This window comes from Cheilinus undulatus, linkage group 4 (genome assembly GCF_018320785.1).
Source record: "Cheilinus undulatus linkage group 4, ASM1832078v1, whole genome shotgun sequence".
NCBI lineage: Eukaryota > Metazoa > Chordata > Actinopteri > Labriformes > Labridae > Cheilinus > Cheilinus undulatus.
In genome coordinates, this window is record NC_054868.1 from 35,326,229 (window position 1) to 35,336,954 (window position 10,726).

The window sequence follows — 10,726 nt, forward strand, 5'->3', positions numbered from 1 at the left end:
CTGAGAGCCTGATCTCTCAATTGTGGTAAGAAACAATGCAACAGTGATGAGCTCAGCCTTTAAAGGGCTGTCAAAAAAAGCAGATTCAAGAACTTAGGGGATCTTCTCAAGGAGTGGATGGAGCTGGAGTCAGCGTACCATGGCACATGAACGGGTCCAGTAAATGGGCTACAAATGTCATGCTCTTTCTATCTTAAGATATTCCTGTACTACAGAAAACATCATCTGCTCTCACCTAGTCTAAGGGAAAAAAGAAATAGACCATTGCTTAGTGGGCTAAAGTTCTGTTTTCAAATAAATGTAAATTTTACATATTATTTGAAAATCAAGGTCTGGAAGAAGATCAGAGAGGTGCAGAATCCAAGGTGTTTAAAGTCCAGTGTTTTCAGTTTTCATTGTCAGTTATGGTTTGGGGGCCATGTCATCCGCTGATGTTGGTCCAATGTTCAGAGCACTTCATGCCTCCATCTGCTGAGAGGATTTATGGAGGTTCTGATTCCCTTTTCCAGCAAGACTTAGCACCTGCCCACAGTGAAGATAAAACTGCCAGAAAGTGGTTTTCTGGCCATGGTATCACTTGCTAACCTTGCAAAGCAGATGGATACATACGCCCATTTCCATGTTTCTCACCGGCAAATCCATCTTGCAAAGCTCCCATCTGAAATTGTTTGGGCCTAGTAGAAAGTGACCAATCAGCATCGAGGGGCAGAACTTTCAGGCACAGCAGAGATGTGACATAAGCAGCAACAAGAAACCGGTGGAATTTTGGTGGAAGACAGACAAAACTGCTTAAGCGCCAGTTTTATCAGAGCTTGACGTCTTGATGTCTACAGTCGCCATGATTCGCGTTTTGCAGCTCTAATGGAGTTTACTCCTTTGGTAGGGGCACAGCTCGCTGGAGATCATGTCACGTGTTTTGTTGCTTTGAATGGCCCATAAAGATGTGGCAGACAGAACGTTCATCCAATCACCCTCCAAGTTTTTTTTCAAAGGCCCTGCCCTTTCCCAAACACTGTGTATGAATGGTTTTCCAGATGGATGGGTGAAACAAATCCATCTGGCGTGCCAGATTAATCACTTGCTTGTTTGGTCAGCCAATGGTCTGACCTGAGTCCCATAGAGAATCTCTGGAGAAATGTCAAGAGGAGGATGAAAGACACCAAACACAACAATACAGACAAGCTGAAGGCTGCTATCAGAGCAACCTGGGCTTCATAACACCCCTGCAGTGCCACAGACTGATCACCTCCATGTCACACTGCATTGATGCAGTAATTCATGCAAAAGTTTTATATATAATCACAGTCATCCTGTGTTAAACACATTTTCAAGAAAACTTGAAATATGCATTGATAACATAATGACAAAGGCACTGCAAAAATACTCTGAAAAACCTAACAATTGATCCAAGTCAATTTTGACCTGTTTGCAAACAAAGGTTTCATTACAAAAATGGCCATATTTGAACTTTTAGGATATTGAATAAATGGCAAAACACATGACTGCAGCTTCTGTGGGTAAACAGTAATCAACATCCACATGCCTGTGCTAGTTAGGTAATGCTCCAGGCGATATGACAGTGTTACCTGATACAGCCACCAATTTTTTTTTTTATTTTCTAGATCAAATACTGCTGCGATGCTCCTGCTACATATCATCTGTGCGCTGTATGTTCAGTCAGCGCTGGAAGAGAAGGACCATCAAACAGCTATGGCAAGTTTGGAATTGCTGCATTACACAATATTTGACTAACAATACAGACCTGATTTTAAAATATGAATGATATACTGGCTGTAACTGGTACAAACTAGTAAGGCAGATGACATTTAGTCATTAGGTGAAACACATCCTTTTTTTCACCTTCAAACAGCATATGTGGACTTTGACCCATGTTTTCACACAGGACTTATACAACAGATCAAGACCAAAAAGTGTTATTTAATATATGTACTACTGATTCACACTTCACCTGTTTAAACATGTATGCCTTTCATTTGGTAACTGCGTGCTCACACTAGGCCATCCGTTCCATGCCTGGGCCTGTTTCAGCCTAAAGTCTGGTACGTTTGGCCAGTGTGAGTGCAATCGTTCCGTGCTTCGGCGTGGCACGCTTCATGGCCTCGGCACGGATGGACGAGGTGGACCAGGCACGGCACGGATGCAAATGAAGGAGCACAAGCACGGGAATGTGACGTGGCGTAAGATGCATAGCACTTTCTTTTTTCTATTTAATGGAGGTGACAGCCTAGAGCTTTTTTGTATTAACTTGGATTGTGCTCAGGTAAACAAATACATCAAATGCTCTACCCACTATCATTTTCCCTTCAATGAAATATGTCATCTGGGCAGTTAATGATATGAGACTTTTTATGTAATCCACTGCAGATAATGTCTTCTGAATTTTGGTTGCAACAACACAACAACAGGTAGTTTTGGACAACAAACACACGACTTGGCCCTCCAGTTTCCCATGAGAGGAGAATTAACAAACAGAGAGGTTTCATTTTCCTATACTTCAAGGTATTGGAAAGGTGAGATGAGGCTGAGAGGTGAAAGACTGCATGCAGATAATGAACAGGGGATCAGGCCTGTCCACAGAATTGGCTGGTTCCCTGAAAACCCAGTAAATGGGCCCTCCCCAGTTGTGATTTATTGATGATATCAATACATGTGTGTTATCAATAGCATTGATGCTGGTGTCCTGGCTACAGTTACTTCATTTTGAAGCTTAGTGTATCAAGTTATTGGGTTCTGATATTTAAATGAAATTTTTGCAAATTTCTGCTACCCTTTTCATTACTTGAGCTGCTCAGTTTTACCCCATTTAGCCCAATTTTGGTGCTTTTTTTTTTTTTTACCACTTTTCACAAAGTCTACTGCCAATTTTGCAACTTTAAGCCAATTTTTTACCACTTCTTAACCACTTTCACCATTTTCACAGCACATTTTGCCAATTTTTTTTGTTCATATTTGGAGCTTTTATTCCCTTTTAATTGCCTTTATTAACCAATTCTTGCCACTCTTTAACCCCTTTTACTACTTATTTCGACTTTTTTTTGGCACTTCAAATCAATTTCTGTCACAACCAATTTTTTTTCAAATTAAGCCAAGTTTTGCACTTTAAATCAATTTCTGACGCTTTTAACCAATTGTTGCCACTTTTTAACTGCTTTCACCACTTTACTGCCCATTTTGCTACTTTGTCATTTTCTTGCCTCATAAACCCCCATTTTGACTTTTATAAGCCATTTTTAGACACTTTAAACCATTTTTGCCACTTCTTGCCATTTTTCACCACTTAAAATCAATTTCTGTCACTCATAACTTTTTTAATTTTTGCCACTTTATGATTGCTTTTCACGACTTTTTTCTCCAATTTTTGCCACTTAAATCCATTTCTGTCATTCATAACACATTTTTACCACTTTTTGACTGCTTTTCACCATTTTTATTGACAGTTCCACAACTATAAGAACATTTTAACCATCCTTTTCTGAGCAGTCTCAGTTTCATTATGTGATCTACACCTGAGTTTAACTGACAGCTTTATACCAGTGAAAATGAACCGCTCCTACTTGGCAAACACACTAAAGTTTGTTTCAACTGAACCAAACAGGTTAGGCGTAAAAGTGCCAGGTTGTTATCTAACCAAGTTTAAAGGTAGTTGCCCATAAATTTCCTGAGAATAAACCCTACAGTAGACACATTGTACTACCTGACTGATGTGCTTTTTCAACAGCAGGGGAACACTGACTGTTGACTGTTCAACAACTGACTAATCCTTGTTTAAGATAACCACACCTATGGGCCTTAATGGGAGCACAAAGTTGTTTTATATTTAAACAAAAAACACATGCGGTGTAAAAATGGCAAGTGCTATAGCTTTGTTGGAGTTTGGGCATTAAATGGAACAAAGCAAATGATTTATATTTCCAGATTTAGAGACATCATTACGGAAAGCCTGGAAGAGCGTGTATGCATATGCTTTATTTACTCTATTTTTTAGGAATTAACTATGACACAACACGATACAGTAAGACAGGATACGATACAACATGACATGACATGACACGATACAACGGGAGATGATATGACACAACATGATACGACACAACATAATACGGGATGATACATGATAAGACAACATGATACGACATGATACTTGATAAGACACGACATGATACGACACCATGTGATACGTTACAATAAGACATGATACTATACATGACACGACACAACATGACACGTTAGAATAAGACATGATACGATACGATATGACACAACACGACATGACACGACATGATACGTTAGAATAAGACATGATACAATATGACATGACATGACACGACATGATACGTTACAATAAGACATGATAGGATACATGACATGACAACATGACACGTTAGAATAAGACATGATACGATACGACATGAGGACATGACATGATACGTAACAATAAGACATGATACTATACATGACACAACACAACATGACACATTAGAATAAGACATGAGACAATACAACATGACACGACACAATACGTTACAGAGAGACATGATACGATCTGACATGATACAACACGACATGATGAGTTACAATAAGACACAACATGATACGACATGATAAACCATGACATGATACGTTACAATAAGACATGATACAATATGACATGATCAGGGCTAGACATTTACACCAGCCAACTAGCCAAATGCAGGTGGATTTCAGCTGTGGCAGGTACCAGATTGAGTCCAACTAGCCACTTTGGCCAGTGGAATTTATCAGTGTCGCAACCTCAGCATTCTCTGGTGTAGATTTGTCTGACTGAGAATTAGATATGTTTATGAAACCAGCTGTATTAACAGTCAGTGTTTTAATATTGGTATCAAACTAAATATCCATCAAAAATGGAAGTGGAGCATGTAATTTGTCTCATACCAGACGTTCCCAATATGGCATACAGTACGTAGTTTCCCAACAACAAAACTGTAGCTAGTGGTAATGCTCAGTGGCTAATAACTGTTCAAAAACAAGTAGCCACTGTGACCAGTGTTAAAAAAGTTAATGACAAGCCCTGGACATGATACAACATGAAATTATACGTTACAATAAGACATGATACGATACGACATGATACGACACAACATGATACATTACAATAGGACACGATATGATACGTTACATAGAGACATGATATGATATGGCATGATACAACATGACATGATACGTTACAATAAGACATGATACAATAAGACACAACATGATATGTTACAATAAGAGATGACATGATAAAACATCATACAATAAGACATAATATGACACGACATGATACGTTACAATAAGACATGGTACCATACAACATGATACAACACAACATGATATGACGCAATAAGACACGATACGGTACATGATATGACATGATACGACATGACGTTATACGATATAATACGATACAATATGTTACAATAAGACATGATACGACACGACATGATACGATACTACATGATATGGCACGACATGATACGATACAATAGGACATGATATGATATGATACGACACAATAAGACACGATTCATAAGACATAATATGACACGACATGATACGTTACGATAAGACATGATACCATACAACATGATTCAACACAACATGATATGATGCAATAAGACACGATACGGTACATGGTACTTAATGATATGACATGATATGACATGATACGACATGACGTTATACGATATAATACGATACAATATGTTACAATAAGACATGATACGACACGACATGATACGATACTACATGATATGGCACGACATGATACGATACAATAGGACATGATATGATATGATACGACACAATAAGACACGATTCATTGATACGGCATGACGTGACATAAGACATAACACAACATGATACAACACAATAAGACATGATATGATACAACATGATACGATACAATAAGACATGATACGATACGACATGGTATGACATGATATTACATGATACAGCACAGCACGACGTTATACAATATGGTACGATACGATATGGCATGACATGACATGATGTGACTAGACACGCCACGATACTACATAAAAACACAACATGACATGATACGTTACAATAAGACATGATACAATAAGACACAACATGATATGTTACAATAAGAGATGACATGATAAAACATCATACAATAAGACATAATATGACACGACATGATACGTTACAATAAGACATGGTACCATACAACATGATACAACACAACATGATATGACGCAATAAGACACGATACGGTACATGATATGACATGATACGACATGACATTATACGATAAAATACGATAGGATATGTTACAATAAGACATGATATGACACGACATGATACGATACTACATGATATGGCACGACATGATACGATACAATAGGACATGATATGATATGATACGACACAATAAGACACGATTCATTGATACGGCATGACATGACATAAGACATAACACAACATGATACAACACATTAAGACATGATACGATACAACATGATATAATACAATAAGACATGATACGATATGGTATGACATGATATTACATGATACAGCACAGCACGACGTTATACAATATGGTACGATACGATATGGCATGACATGACATGAGGTGACTAGACACGCCACCATACTACATAAAAACACAACATGACATGATACAATTACATGACACAATATCATGGTAAAACCTCACTTTGTTATCACAAGATAAAGATGAATATGTTGGGATAAATATAGGAATATACATAAATGTATGGATATTTTTGTACTAAGGGCTTATGTGCATTACAGACTTTTTTGCCAGTTTTTTGTGCAGGCCCAGATGCCTGACCCACTGAAACCAGCTCCTGACCCACTGAAACCAGCTCTGTGACCCACCTATTTCATCCTGTCTCCCAAACAGGTGATAAAGACAGCTGTGATGGTCTCACCTTTGAAATGAAAGCTGTTTTTTCTTAATTAGGGCCCGAGCACTAAGGGTGCGAGGACTTAATTGTTTTCGCTAAAAATGGAAAGTTTGCATGGACTTTTGAGGCCCTTAACATATTCAAAAAGTTGTGAAACTTTGCAGGTGCATCCAGTCTTGTGACAAATTTGATATTTTCTTGGTTTGCAACATGCCAGTTCAGAATTGCCTCAATAGCGCCCCCTAAAAGTTTCAAAAGTTAAGCCATCCTTCTTTGACTTTGTCGTAAATTAATGAAAATTTGTTGACAGATGCGTCTTGGGCAGATCTACAAAAAACCCAGTGGGACTATTCTATCTCCAACAGGAAATCCACCATTTTCAATAAATAAGTGAAAATTGGGGTATTTTTGCCTTGTTCCAGGGATCATATCTGGATTAACTCCTCTGAGAGATTTGGTCCAATCAACTTGTACTTCGGCACAGAGGTAGATGAGACATGGCAGATGAAAAGTTATTTGGGGTTTTCTCATTAGTCGAAAGGCGTGGCCATGGCAGCCCTCAAATTTGCATATTTTTTGAAAAAAGGAAGTTGTTTATAACTCAGCCATGCATTGTCCAATCTGACTCAAACTTCCTGGATTAATGGAAGGTCCATGCCTGCACACATTCATATGGTTATATTTTTTTTCAGTTATAGCGCCACCTAGTGCTGACAGGGAGTATCAAGGCTAATAGCAGAAGCCGCTGTTCAAAGTCCTTTGAAGATATTTACATGAAATTTGTGTTAGGACAGCCTAGAGAAGTGGATTTATGTCTGTACAAAATCTGTGACTTTTCTTCAGAGGGTGTGGCCTCTACGGGGCGATATACAAAAAAGTTGCTTTTTTGTCTCGCCATCAATTTTTGAACAGCCATAACTCTGGCATACATCCTCGTATATGAGACACATTTCATGTGCTTGATAACAGTCCCACCCAGAACACATTCATATATGAAATTTTGATCAATTGCACAGCACCACCCTCTGGCACAATGAAGTTACTTCACTTGAATTTTTTGCTCCATGATTCCTTTATGGGTGGACAAATCATGCTGAAATTTGCTCAGGCAGTTCCCAAGGAGTTCATCTTACACATGTTTGATGGTCAAAGATCTACATCTAAAGGCGTGGCCATGGCGATTTTTTGTTCGCCATGCAACAGGAAGTAGATTTTTCAAACGATTATAAGACATATAGAGCAATGAAACTTGACAAAAAAAATCCTATTGGCTTTCTGAGATGATTTATGTTCATTTTGTAGGTGGACGTGGCCTATTGGCTCAATTGCGCTCCCTACAACATTTCAAAAATTCAGCCCTCCAGCAGGTTTGACCTAGGATTTTCAAATATGTGTGGGCAGATGCTTCATGTCAGGATGCACAAAAAATCCTCTTGGACCCATATCGTAAGTCAAACAGGGAGTCGGCCATTTTGAATTTTTTTGTAAAATGAGGCATAGGGGTTGTATTTGACTACTTGTCCTAGGGCGTCCATCCAAACCACTTGATCTTTGGTGTAGAGTAAGAAGAGAGATCTTAGGTCAAAAACTATTCAGGGTTTTCTCATTACTCGAAAGCCATGGCCATGGCGGCCCCTCAAAGTTAGCTATTTTGCCAAAAAATCTTATTTTGCTGTCACGGAAACATGCAGGGCCAAATCACCCCACATTCTGTCAAACATTACTGTTTTCCACATCTTATCATGTCAGCATGCCAGTATTAAAGATCTGCGGATTTTCATCAAAGGGCGGGGGCGTGGCATCCTGGTAAATTTCACTTTTGGCAATGCCGTCCCACCATACAAACACAATCTGTTATATCTCAGCTGTACATCATCATATCTTAACTAGATTTTGTGTGCTTATTGGAATTGCATGCCTGAACAAGTGCCGCTTGGAGTGTTTTTCTCTAAATCATAGCGCCTCCCGCTGGCAGCATGAAGTACTTTAATCGTATAATTGTTTCTAATTCCTCCAAAACTGGAGATAATGCTGTCAAGTTTTAATAAATTCATGACGATTCATTGGGGCAATCAGATTTGTAAAGCTCACAAGTCTGCATGTAACTTATTTGCAAAAACCAAGGATCCTTCACAATGAAACAGGAAGTACTAATTTGAAGAGCTTTAACTTCTTGTAGAACCCTAAAACTTGCTAAATATATGCTAAGTGAAAAAAACAACATGATTGATATTGATTTTGTGGATAGGCATGGCCTTTTGGCTCAGTGGTACCCAATATTTCAAAAATTCAGCCCCTGCAGCAGGTTTAACCTAAGATTTTGAAAGTTCTTGAGCTTATTAATCATTTAAAGATCTACAAAAAAAGCCTCTTGGACCTTGGCCATAAAACAAACAGGAAGTCCGCCATTTTTATTTTTTGTGGTCAAAAATCAGCATATTGCAGATACCACAATTAAAAAAAAATCCTCTTGGGGAATTCATCCAAACACCTCCATGTTAAAGATATTGTAAGAAGACATGTCAAAGTTGAACATTTCATTGACACTTTTCGTCACTCAAAGGGGCATAGCCATGGTGAATTTTTCTTCGGCGCAAACAGGAAGTAGAATTATCCTGGGCTGAAAAAACTTGTAGAGTCTTGAAGCCTGGCACAAAAATTCACAGTGAGAATCTGAGATGACTGCCCTTGGTGTTTTGGGTGGCCTTTGCTTAATGGCTCAGTGGCGCCCCCTACAATATTGAAAACAATCATCCCCCAGAGCACATATTCCCTAAGCATTTGAAAATGCTTAAGCTTGCATGTCATCTCAGGACCTACAATTAAGCCTCTTGGACCCATATTGTAAAACAACAGCAAATCTATTTTTTCTTTCATTTTAAATGTTGAAAGTTTCAAAAGTCCCTCTTCTCTTAATGGAACCAAAATGAAGGCTATGCTGTCATCTTGTGATAATACAAAATACTACGACACTATTTAGGACAGGAACGAACAGCAAAAACACATTACAAAGTTTGTATCTGTCTATTTATCCATAAAAATGAGAGAAAATAACAAACTGATAGGACATATCAAAGCATTGAAGATAATAATGAAACAAACTTGTACACATCTATAGCTCTGTATTTGCTCCTCTGAACTATCTTCATCACCAGTCATTGGAACATTCAGAAGACAATCCAGTAATGCTTTAATCCACACTGTCATTTTTCTCCTGTGGATTAAGCATGTGAGAGAGAGAAAGAGAAAGAGCGGCTGAGCCAAGCAGAGCAGAAAGGGGAGCTGTGAAATTGATAATACAGTTATTTGTTCATATTTTGGAGCTGCATTCAAATTTTCAGGGCTCATACCTTCTGCTCATTTGTTTTACAACCAAAATAACGGCAAGCTCTGGACATTAATTAGGGGATCACCCTCCATTTCTGTGAAACTGTGAGTGTTGCAATCCCAACATACCCCATGGGAGCAGCACGCCTTGTTGCTGGCACCCAACAGTTGCAACACATCTGCAGTTGTGACACACCCCAACGTGCAACGGGTTGCGAGGGCCCATCATCGCTGCTTGCAGCTTTAATTATCTGTAGTATTTAGTACAAAGATTTTAGAAATTAACATCAACTCTATTTGGCTGGACACTCTTTAAATATAATTCATTATTTGATTGGTAGATAATTTGAAGTGCTACATTGGGACAGGTGCTGCATTATTATTTCCCAGTATTGTTTCTTGTATTTGTGGTTTAATCTGATCTAACACTTCATCACCTGAGTTGACTGTTGCATAAGACT